Raw genomic sequence first — 12,585 nt, forward strand, 5'->3', positions numbered from 1 at the left:
AAAGTAGCGGTTGAATGCGCGTGGAAGGTTTTCGGCAAAATCGATTTTGGTTTCTCTGGTTCGCTCGGTTTGTCGCGTTTAGTGACCGGCATCGCTTCTAATACGCGAATTCTTTTTTCTAAAAACGCATCGAATTCGCGGTACGTGCGAAACACGGTCCTGTCACCCAGATTAAACTCCCACGCCTTCCGCGTCGCGCGATCTAGCTTTTGTGTACCGAGAAAAACGAAAATGTCGCTGCAATGGTCGACTGGCCTGTCAAAGTTTCGTAGCATTTCGATCGACATATTAAGTTTGTCACGCAACGCCCGCAGTTCAAATTGAGTCTCGGACACAACGGTCGGTAATGTAAACAACACATTCAAATGGGTGGATATAAGTCGGTGTTTGTTTTCGTAACGAGACGTTATTCTTTTCCACGCGACTTCAAAATTATGGTTTGCGACCGGTAGGTGACTCACCGCGAGGCTCGCTTCGCCCTTCAACGACGCGTGCAAGAAATGGAGGCGTTCCACGTTGGACAAGGACTGGTTGTCGATGACCATGTGGGTGAAGCGGTCACGAAAACTTTCCCAATGTTCAAATGCGCCCTCGAACGTGGGAAGGTTAATCCTGGGTAGATGGGCCGTCGGATGTTGCGGAGCAACGTTCAAATTCTAACCGTTGGCTGCTGCTGGATCCGGTGGAGGAGACACACCCATGAGGACTTCCGCCAAGAAGTCCAATGCCTCCTGATATTTCTCTTCGCATGTGGCCAATGGGTCTTCCACGAAGTAGGTGTAGGTGGCCTTTATTTTATGGTCGGCCGTGGCTGAGATTTTTGCGTCCAAATCCTGGCATTGTGCGAAGGTTTGCTCGGTCATCGCCATGCGGTTTTGCGTAACGGCGACCGTCATTTTTGCCTGACCCAGTTTTTTTAAATTGGTAAGAGCGCGTTCGATCGAACTCATCCCTTGCGACAGCTTATGTAGCAATTTTTCAATTGAGGTCATTTTCGTTTTAGATCGGCTTCTTCCTTGACTCTTATCCGGCTCGAAGGACCAAAATGTTCTGTTTGGAATGAGAGCTGATTCGCCCGTTTTTCTTAAGGACTGGACGGCGAGGTTTGGAGAATAAAGAATGAACTCTTAACAAGTTGTAACTTTATAAAGCACAAAACTTCACCGGATTAACAGAAACAATAAATTGAGGCGTAAATGGATATAGTTGATAAATCCCGTCACAAAGAACTGTGAGAGTTCGGTAAAACAAGCGATTTGAAATTAATTTGGAAGGTCACTCCGCTCGCACTTAATTGTTTGGTATTGGCATTAAATCTGAACGGCGATCGCGTACCGCGATCCGGCTCGGTCAAGCCTGACCCTAAAATTACCGAATTTTGCCGAATCGCGAGCACGTTCGCCCGTGAGCTCGCGCGCATGCCCGCTACCGTCAGTGGAACTTTCCGTTCGTCGAAACGGAACAATACTGCTCCATTACTAGCTTCCTCCTCCATTACTAGCTCACTGCTTGCACAAAAGCTTACTGCTTTCTTACTACCTAATTGCTTTCTTACCAGCTTAATGCTTGCTTACTAGCTTACTGGTTACTTGCTAGCTTTCTTCTTGCCTACTAGCATACTGATTCCTTACTAGCATTCTGCTTCCTTACTAGCTCCCTGCTGGCTTACTTGCTCACTGCGTGCTAACTAGCTTATTGATTGCTTACAAGCTTACTACTTGCTTACTAGCTTAGAGATTGCATACTAGCTTACTGCTTGCTCACTAGAAAACTGCTTTCCTACTAGCCTGCTCCTTGCTTTCTAGCTTACTGCTTGCTTGCTAGCTTGCTGCTTGCTTACAATCTGACTGCTTGCATGATAGCTTACTGCTTGCTTACTAGGTAATTGCTTTCTGACCAGCTTACTGCTTGCTTAGTAGCTCACTGGTTGCTCACTAACTTAGTGCGTGCTCACTGGCATACCGCTTCCTTAAGATCTCCCTGCTCGCTTACTAGCTAACTGCTTTCTTACTAGCCCGCTCCTTGCTTTCTAGCATACTGCTTGCCCAGTAACTTACAGCTTGCGTTCTAGCTAACTACCTGCTTACTAGCTTACTGCTTGTTAGTAGTTTACTGCTTGCTTACTGGGTTACTGCTTGCTTACTAGCTCCCAGCTCGTTTACTAGCATACCGCTACTCTACTAGCTAACTGCTTTCTGGCTAGCCTGTTGCTTGCTTACCACCTTTCTGTATGCTTACTAGCATACTGCTTTGTTACTAACCTTGTGCTCTCTTACCAGCTCACAGCTTACGTCCTAGAATACTGCTTGCGTACTAGCATACTGCTTCCTAACTAGCTTCCTGCTTGCTCTCAAGCTTACTGCTTGCTTACTATCTTGCTGCTCTCTTACCAGTATATTGCTTTCTGACTACCCTGCGACTTGCTTACTAGTTTCCTCCTCGTTTACTAGCACACTGCATGCTTACAATCTTACTGCTTTCTTAATAGTTTACTACATGCTTAGTAGCTAACTGCTTTCATACCAGCTTAGTGCTTGCATAATAGCTTACAGGTTGCTTACTAGTTTACTGCTTGCACAACAGCTAACTGCTCTCTTACCACCTTACTGCTTAGTTACTACCCAACTGCTTTCTTACTACATTCCTGCTTTCTTCCTAACTTACTGCCTTCTTGCTATCTTACTGCTCTCTTACTAGCCGAATGCTTTCTTACTAGTTTCCTGCTTGCGTAGTAGCTTGCTGCATGCTTCCTAGCTTACTGCTCGCATACTCGCTTCCTGCTTGCTTTCTAGCTTGCTACTTGCATTCTAGCCTACTGCTTGCTTAGTATCAGACTGCTTCCATTCTAACGCCCTGCACGCTTACTAGCGCTCTGCGTGCTTACCTGCTTACTGCTTTCTTGCAAACCTACTGCTCTCTTACTTGTCGAATGCTTCCCTACTAGCCTCCTGCTTGCTTACTAGCATACTGCTTTGTTAGTAACTTGCTGCTTTGTTACTAACTCACAGCTTGCAAACTAGCATACTGCTTGCTTACTAGCATACTCCTTCCTTACGAGCTCCCTGCTCGCTTTCTAGCGCACTCCTTGCTTACTAGCTTACTGCTTCCTTACTACCATGCTGCCTCTTTACTAGCTTCCTCCTCGCTTACTGGCTCACTGCTTGCATACGAGCATACTGCATCCTTACTATGTTGCAACTCGCTTAGTAGCTCACAGCTTGCTTTCTCCTTGGTTACTAGCTTGCTGCATGGCTTCTAGCTAACTGCTTTCTTACCAACTTACAGCTAGCTTACTACCTTACTGCTCGCTTGCTAGCAGAATGCTTCCTTACTAGCGCCCTGCTCGCTTACTAGCTCACTGCTTGGTTACTAGCTCGCTGCATGCCTTCTGGCATACTGCTTGCTTACTAGCATACTGCTTTCTTACTATTTAACTGCTTTCTGACTAGGCAGCTGCTCGTTTACTAGCTTACAGCATGCGTACTATCTTGTTGCTTGCCTCCTAGCCTACTGCTTGCTTACTAGCATTCTGCTCCCTTACTAGTTAATTTTTCTCTCACTAGTTTACTGCTTCCTTGCTAGCATACAGCATCCTTACTAGCTCACTGCTTGCTTACTAGCATACTGCAATGTTACTGGCTGACTGCTTCCTTACTAGCTTGCTGCTTGCTTACCAGCTTACTGCTTGCTTACTAGCTTACTTGTTTTTTACTAGCTTACTACTAGCTTACTAACATACTGCTTCCTTACTAGCTTCCTGCTCGCTTACTAGCTCACTGCTTGCTTATTAGCTTACTGCTAGCTTACTCGCTTACTGCTTGCTTACTATCTCACTGCTTGGTTACTAGATTACTGCTTGCTTACTAGCTTACTGCTAGCTTACTCACTTTCTGCTTGCTTGCTAGCTTGCTGCTTGCTTACTAGCTTAGTGTTTGCTTACTAGTATACTGCTTCCTTTCCCTCAGGGGCTGTGTCCGGCAATCGTCGGCCGCAGTACGGGGCGGAGCGACCCCGAGGTACCTGATGCTTATCACACCGTAAGCCTCCTGTTGGTCGTCGCAAAGACCCATTCACAATTCCTTTTTTGGTAAATGGTACGTGACGGCAGGAGGAACGGGGGCCTTGGCTTAACCGCCCGAGACCGCGAGTATGGCGACTCTATAAAATCGCCCTCCAATCCTAAGTTATGGTGCGCGGCGATGGGATGCATGGTTGGGGGAGGAGGCCCAATCGCAAGCGACCACCTCCGGGGCACCTGCCGAACCCCCGGAGTATATAGGCTTACCCGGGTAAGGCGGTTCTGCCCGGGCGGACCTTTTCCTCCGACCTGCTCGTGGGAATACTATGGAGTTCAAAATTAAAACGCTGATGGGACGGGGTAAGTCAGGGGGGGAGGACGAAGGCGGTGTTGGGACTGGAGTGAAGGCGCTCGCGCCGCCTCCAGCGCCTGGCCCGGCTTCGTGGAGAGAGGAGGAGGACGACGAGACTACATCAGTCTCGTCCTTCTCCTCCACCAGGAGCCTCATAGGCTCCAAGAGAAAGATGACGGGGCAGGCCGTCAATGGAGTGGGCAGGGCGATGTGCCCGGTTGTCCGAATAAGTTGTCTCAGGGACGAGGTGACCGAGGAGATATCGGAGAGGATCTTCTCGTCCCTGAGACGAGTGGAGAAAGTGGCCGCTGCCTGCTCTTTTAAGGGGCAGAAGAGCGGCGGGGCAGAGGCTCTGAGGGAGGCTGCCCGAATGATGAGGGACGCGGCGCGGGAGCTAAGCGGGCGGAACGCCCGTCTGCAGCTCCTGTTGGAGGAGGAGCGACGGGGGAGAATGAGGCCCGAGGCGCGCTGGAACAGCGCGGCCCTCCCTCCTGTCCTCCCTCCTCCTACGCCGAGCCCACCTGCGGTCGTTATGAAGCGGAGTGCGGCGGAGGTGGTGCGGGCCCCTACGGGCCCGTCCACCCGCACTCTGCCTGCGCAGAGGTCCCCGTCCTCCTCAGAGGACGATCTCCTGAGGAGGATAGGGGACATAATTGACAAGAGGCTGGCCGCCTTCCGGGAGGAGCTCCTGCCCGGGAGAGCGGTCGGCGGGAGGGTGGTGCCACCCCGACCAGTGCCGGCACGGCCGGGGAAGGCGAAGGTGGGGGGAGCGAAGGCTCCGCCCACCGTGGCGACTCCGGGGCCGCGGGTCGTGACCCCCAAGGGGGGAAGCGTACCCGTGGTCCCGGTTCCGGCGTCCTCCGCGGCACCGCCCCAAGGGGGGGTGTCGTGGAGTGAGGTGGTGGGGCGGAGGGCGAGGAGGGCGGCGTGGAAGGCCTCGCAGGCGCAGCCTCCGCCCCCGCCGCCCGCGGCCAAAGGAAAGACCGCGAATGCGCGACTTGGCCGCCCCCCTAAAACGGCGGCGGCAGCGCTGACCGTTGCGCAGGGGGGCGACCTGACCCTCGCGCAGGCGATGCGGCTCGCCAGGGATAATGTGTCCCTGGAAGAGCTTGGCATCGGTTCCGTCAGGGCGAAGCGGGCCGTGACTGGGGGTCTCCTGCTGGTGATCCCCGGTCCAGACGGCGGCGTGAAGGCCGACCGACTCGCCCAGAGGCTCCGGGAGCAGCTGGGCGAGCGGGGCGTCCGCGTCGACCGGCCCACGAAGCGCACGGAGATGAGCGGAGGACGTGGCGCGTGCCCTAGCAAGGGCGGGGGATTGCCCTGAGGGGGATTTGCGTGTCGGGGAGATCCGCAGATCGCCTTCCGGCCTGGGGTCCGTGTGGGCCCGCTGCCTCCTCTCCGCCGCCCATAAATTGGCGGAATCCGGGAGGGTTTTGGTGGGGTGGGTTTCGGCTCGAGTGAAGATACTCGCGCCGCGCCCGCTCCAGTATCACCGCTGCCTCGAATTGGGGCATCTGAGGCAGTGGTGCACCTCGCCTGTGGGCCGCAGCGGTCAATGTTACCGCTGCGGGGCGAAGGACCACCATGCGAGCCAGTGCTCGGCGGCCCACCACTGCCCGCTATGTGCGGACGGGGGGATGCCAGCCGACCATAGGGTGGGGAGCAGGAAGTGCTCTCCCCCCTCCCGGAAAGAGAGGAAGAGGCGGGCCGTTCCGGCTCCGGCGCCGCGGGCGGTGGCATCGTCCACCATGGAGGTGGACGGTGCCACGGGGACGGACAGCCGGGAGGAGGCTGGGGCTGTCGGTAATTAATGGCGCCCCGCCTCCTCCTCCAGGCCAACCTCAACCACAGCCGCGCGGCGCAGGATATGATGTCCCAAGTTTTCGCGGAGTGGGGGGTTGGCCTGGCTGTCGCCGCCGAGCCGTACCGTGTCCTTGATCACCCTCATTGGGTGGGCGACGCGGACGGCTTCGTGGCTACGGTATGGGGAGGTTTTGACGGGTCCCCGCCGCTCTCCATGCTGGAGCGCGGTCGGAGATTCGTCGCCGTGGACTGGGGGGGAGTCGCCGTGGTGGGGTGCTACATCTCGCCTCGCAGCGGTCACGTCGCGTTTGAGCAGTACCTGGCCGAGATCATCCGGATGGAGGTCTCTGCCGCCGCGAGTGCATCCCGACACGGCCGCCTGCGTGGCACCCCACCACGCCGCTGGGCGCTTCGGCGCCTGGACAAGAACGCCCTGATGGCAGCTGCCCTCGCTGCAACTTGGCCGCAGGGAGCGGCCGAGTTGCCGAGCATAGAGGAGGAGGTCGCCCGGCTCGGAGCATTGGTCGCGGGTATTTGCGACGCGGGGATGCCTCGGGTCGGGCGGGCTTCTCTTCGCCGGGCGGTGTACTGGTGGTTGGACGCGATCGCGGAGTTGCGAGTCGCGACTGTCCGCGCCCGACGCCAGTACACCCGCGCGCGCCGTCGTCAACGTACAGGCGACGGCGTGGCGCGAGCGAGGGCAGCTGATGACCTGTATGGAGCATACCGCGTGGCGCGGGTTGCTCTGCAGGTCGCCATCAAACGGGCCAGGACCCAGGCATGGAAGGAGCTCCTCCAGACCCTTGATGACGATCCATGGGGGCGCCCATATAAGGTGGTGCTGAATAAGCTCCGCCCGTGGGCGCCCCCCGTCATCGAGGGTCTTGACCCCCGGCTGCTGGAGGACGTGGTCAATACACTCTTCCCAATTGGGGAGAGGGGACCGCGTCCTCCGGCGGCGGCGGCTGTCCCAGTGGAGTGGACGGCCGAGCTGGGGGTCACGCAGGAGGAGCTGGCAGCGGCCATCAGACGGCTCGGGGTTCGTAACACGGCCCCGGGTCCGGATGGTGTGCCCGGCCGGGTTTGGGTCTTGACCCAGGGCGTCCTTGGGGCCGACCTCAGGCGGTTGTTCGACCGCTGCCTGAGGGACGGGCGATTCCCCCCCAGTTGGAAGGTGGCGAGGATGGTCCTCCTCCGGAAGGAGGGTCGGCCCGCGGAGTCTCCCTCCGCATATCGGCCCATTTGTCTCCTCGACGAGGTGGGCAAGCTCTTCGAGCGTGTGATTGCTGCCCGCCTCGTCGAGCACATGTCGCGGGGTGATCCCGGTCTGGCCGACTGCCAGTTCGGTTTCCGGGGGGGCCGATCGACTATCGACGCGATAGGTCGTGTGAGGGCCCTCTCGGAGGCGGCCGTCTCCCGGAGAAGGTTGGCATTGGCAATATCCTTGGATATTGCCAATGCCTTTAACACCCTCCCCTGGGAAGAGATAAGGAGGGGACTCGAATATCATCGAGTCCCCCCTTGTCTCAGGGCGGTCGTCGGGGATTATCTCCGCGGCAGGTGGATCGAGTATCCGGGCCGGGATGGTGATATGCGGAGGGAGGTGTACTGCGGTGTTCCGCAGGGGTCGGTCCTCGGGCCACTCCTGTGGAACATCGCGTACGACTCGGTGTTGCGGGCCGGCCTCCCCGACGGCGTCAGCACGGTGTGTTATGCGGGTGACACACTGGTGCTGGCCGTCGGGGCGCACTGGGGGAGGGCCATGCGTCGCGCGGAGGAGGGGTCGCAACGCGTCGTCGACCGGATCAGGGGGATGGGGATGACGGTGGCGGTCCATAAGACCGAGGTGATTGCGTTTCATTCACCTCGGCAGGATCCGCCACCCCCTCTGATCCGGGTGGGTGGGGCTGACATCGAGGTGAACCCCAGATCAGGTATCTGGGGCTGATCCTCGATAGCCACTGGCGTTTCGAGGAGCATTTCCGCTGCCTGGTCCCCCGGTTGGAAAGGATGGTTGCGGCTCTGCGCCGGATCCTGCCCAACCTGGGGGGCCCGGCGGGCCGAGTTCGTCGCCTCTATGTGGCAATGGTCCAGTCGGTGGCCCTATACGGGGCCCCCGTCTGGGCGGACGACCTGGCTGCCTCCCGGCGCAGCATGACTATGCTGCGTCGGGTGCAGAGGCGCATGGCGCTCAGGGTCGTCCGCGGGTATCGGACCATGTCACATGAGGCGGCGACGGTTCTAGCGGGGATGCCGCCCATGGACCTGCTCGCGCGGTCGCACGCGGTGATGTACCGGCACCGCGTCGACAGTCGCGCGGGGGTGGGGGCGGTCCCGGGCGGGCAGGAACCTGCTAGGGGCGATTTGAAGCGCCAGGCCCGGCAGTCCGTGTTGCTCGCGTGGCAGGAGCGGCTGGCTCTGCCAACCGCGGGGCACCGGACTGTCGGGGCTGTTCGGCCACTCCTGAAGGAGTGGCTGGACAGAGGCCATGGCAGCCTCACCTACCGGCTGGCACAGGTATTTTCCGGGCATGGCAGCTTCGGAAGATTCCTGTGCCGGATAGGAAAGGAGCCGACGGCGCGTTGCTGCCACTGCGACGCTGAGCAGGACACGGCGGATCATACCCTGGAGGTATGCCCCGCGTGGGAGGGGGAGCGCCGTGTCCTGGTCGGCGTCGTCGGGCGGGATGTCTCGCTGCCGAGCATGGCGCGCACCACGCCCGGCAGCGAGGAGAAGTGGAGGGCCGTGGCCTCCTTCTGCGAGAGCGTAATGTTGCAGAAGGAGGTCGCGGGGAGGGAGCGCGAGCTTCAGCGGCGCGCTGAAGCTCGCGCTCGTGCGGTGGCCCGAGGTCGTCGCCCGGTCGCGAGGCGTCGCGGGCGGCCGCCTCGGCGTGGCGGATGACCTAGGCTGGGAGGGGGGTCCTGAGGGGACCCTCCTCCCGCCAGGCGGCGCCGGGTCGGACCGGTTGGGGGTAGGAGTGCCTCCCCCTACCGGTCCGACGCAAGGGGAGGCACCCTCGGCGGTCTGGTGCGGCCATGAACGCCCGGCCGCCGAGGGGTGGAAACGGGGTCGCGGGCGGTTGCGAGTTGGGGCTCGCAGCCGCCACTAAACGCGGCCCCGGGACGGATAGCGGCGGGATGGAGTGGCCCCGTCCCGCCGCTATGAGGCATTGTGTCTACTGGGGGGACCGATTGTCCCCCCGGGGGATGGGCGCGAAAGCGCGGGCACGGGGAGGATACCGGAAGAATGCTTCGAGCGATTCCCGGTATCCTCCCAAAGCGTGCCGAAGGGTCACCGTGGGGTTTTTAGTGGGTAGGTCCCGCCCCTGTCGTTGTACGGGCGCGGGGAATCCCACACACCCCTCCCACCTCTCCCCAAGGAGGTGGGAGGGAGTCTTTCGAAGATTTTCCCCACGACAAAAAAAAAAAAAAAAAGGTATCTTCCGAAGCTGCCATGCCCGGAAAATATCTGTGCCATCCGGTAAGTAAGGCTTCCATGGCCTCTGTCCAGCCACTCACACAGGAGAGGCTGGACAGAGGCCATGGAAGCCTCACTTACCGGATGGCACAGGTATTTTCCGGGCATGGCAGCTTCGGAAGATACCTGTGTCGGATAGGGAAGGAGCCGACTTCGCGTTGCTGCCATTGCGACGCCGAGCAGGACACGGCTGATCATACCCTCCAGGTATGCCCAGCGCGGGAGGGGGAGCGCCGTGTCCTTGTCGCCGTCATAGGGCGGGATGTCTCGCTGCCGGGTTTGGTGCGCGCCATGCTCGGCAGCGAGAGGAAGTGGAGGGCCGTGGCCTCCTTCTGCGAGACCGTATTGCTGCAGAAGGAGGCCGCGGCGCGCTGTGGCTCGCGCTCGTATGGTGGCGCGAGGGCGTCGCGGGCGGCGGCCTTTGCGCGGCGGATGACCCTGACTGGGAGGGGGCCCTGAGGGGAGCCACCTCCCGCCAGGCGGCAATGTGTCGGACCGGGTAGGGTCCGGCCCACATGGAGGCACTCTTGGTGGCCTAGTGGGGCCATGAGCTCCCGGCCACCCAGGGGTAGAAACGGGGTCGCAGGCGGTTGCGAGGTGGGGCTCGCAGCCCGCCACTAAATGCGGCCCCGGGACGGATGGCAGCGGGATGGAGTGGGCTCGTCCTGCCGCTATGAGACAGAGTGACTACCGGGGGGACCGTTTGCCACCCCGGGGATGGGCGCAAAGCGTGGGCACGGGGTGGATACCGGAAGAATGCTTCGAGCGATTCCCGGTATCCTCCCAAATCGTGCGGAAGGGTCACCGTGGGGTTTTTAGTGGGTAGGTCCCGCGCGCGGGGAATCCCACACACCCCTTCCGCCTCTTTCCAAAGAGGTGGGAGGGTGTCTTTCGAAGATTTTCCCCACGACATAAAAAAAAAAAAAAAGTATACTGCTTCCTAAGTAGCTAATTGCTTTCTTACTAGCATGCTGCATACTTACTAGCATACTTGTTGCTTACTAGCTCACTTCTCTCTGTCTAGCCTGCTGCTTGCTTACTAGACTACAGCCTTGTTACTAGCTTCCTGCTCGTTTCCAAGCTTACTGCTTGCTTACAAGCTTACTGCTTGCTCTCAAGCTTGCTGCTTGCTTTCTAGCTTATTGCTTGCATACTAGCTTGCTGCTTGCTTACTAGATAACTGCTCGCTAACTAGCTCAATGCATGCTATCTAGCTTACCGCTTGCTTGCTAGCATACTTCTTACTTGTTATTTAACTTCTCAGTGAGAAGCCTGCTGCTTGCTTACTAGCATACTGCTTCCTTATTAGCATTCTACTCGCTTACTAGCTCACTGCTTGCTTACTGACTCACTGCTTCCTTACTAACATACTGTTTGCTTACTAGCTTACTACTTCCTTACTAGCTCACTGCCTGCTTTATAGCTTATTAGCTGCTTAATAGCTTACTGCTAGCATAATCGCTTAATGTCTGCTTACGAGCTCGCTGCTTGCTTACTAGCTTGCTGCTTGCTTAGTAGCCAACTGCTTCCTTACTAGCTTCCTGCTCCCTTACCAGCTTATTGCCTGCTTACTAACATACTGGTTGCTTACTAGCCTGCTGCATGCTTTCTAGTTTACTGCATGCTCAATAGCTAACTGCATTCTTACAAGCCTGGCCCTTGTATTCTAGCTAACTGTTTCAACACTAGATTGATGCTTGCTTACTAGCACACGGCATCCATACTAGCTGCCTTCTCGCTTATTAGCTCCCTGCTTGCTAACTAGTTCACTGCTTGCTTACTAGATTACTGGATACTTTCTATCCTACTGCTTGCTTACTAGCATACTGCTTCCTTACTAGCCTTCTGCGGGCCTACCAGCTCACTGTTAGCTTCCTAGATTACTGCTTGCTAACTAGCCTATAGCTAGCTTATTCGCTTCCTGCTTGCTTGCTATCTTCCTGCTTGCTTTCGAGCTCTCTGCTTGCCTACTAGCAAACTACTTTGTTACTAACTTACTACTTGCTTACTAGCTTACTGCTAGCTTACTTGCTTACTGCTTGCTTACTAGCTTGCTGCTTGCTTTCTAGATTACTACTTGCTTACTAGCATGCTGCTTCCTTACTAGCTCCCTGCTCGCTTACTATCTTATCGCTTGCTTACTTCCTTGCTGCTTGCCTTCTAGCTATGTGCTTGCCTTCCACACTATTGCTGCCTTACTAGCAAAATGTTACCTTTCTAGCCTGCCCCTTGCCTACTAGCTAAGTGCTTTCCTACCAGCTTACTGCATGCTTACTTGCTCACTGGTTACTAACTAGCTAACTCCATGCTTACTAGCTTACTGGTTTCTTACTATGTTGCTGCTGGCTTCCTCGCTTACTGCTTGCTTACTAGCACACAGCTTTCTTACTGGCTAATAGATTTCACGCTAGCTTGCTGCTTGCTTATTAGCTTCCTGCTTGCATTCTAGCTTACTGCTTGCCTACTAACCTACTGCTTCCTTACCATCATCCACCTCGCTTACTAGCTCACCGCTTGCTTAGTCGTTTACTGCCTGCTCACTAGCATTCTGCTTGCTTTCTAGCTGAATGCATGCTTACTGGCATACTGCTTTTTTACTAGCTCACTGCTTCTTTACTAGCTCACCGCCTGACGAGTAGCTTACTACATGCTTACTAACTAACTGCTTTCTAACCAGCATAGTGCTTCCTTAATAGCTTACTTGTTGCTTGCAAGCTTACTGCTTGCTTACCAGCATAATTCTTACGTACTAGCTTCCTGCTCGCTTACTAGCTCACTGCTTGATTACTAGCTTATTGTTTGCCTGCTAGCCCACAGCTTGCTTACTAGCATTCTGCTTCCTTACTAGCTCCCACCTCGCTTACTAGCACACTGCATGCGTACAAGCTTACTGCTTGCTTACTAGCTCACTGCCTGCTTAGTAGCTTATTACTTG

This window comes from Colletes latitarsis, unplaced genomic scaffold (assembly GCF_051014445.1).
Source record: "Colletes latitarsis isolate SP2378_abdomen unplaced genomic scaffold, iyColLati1 scaffold0028, whole genome shotgun sequence".
Lineage (NCBI taxonomy): Eukaryota > Metazoa > Arthropoda > Insecta > Hymenoptera > Colletidae > Colletes > Colletes latitarsis.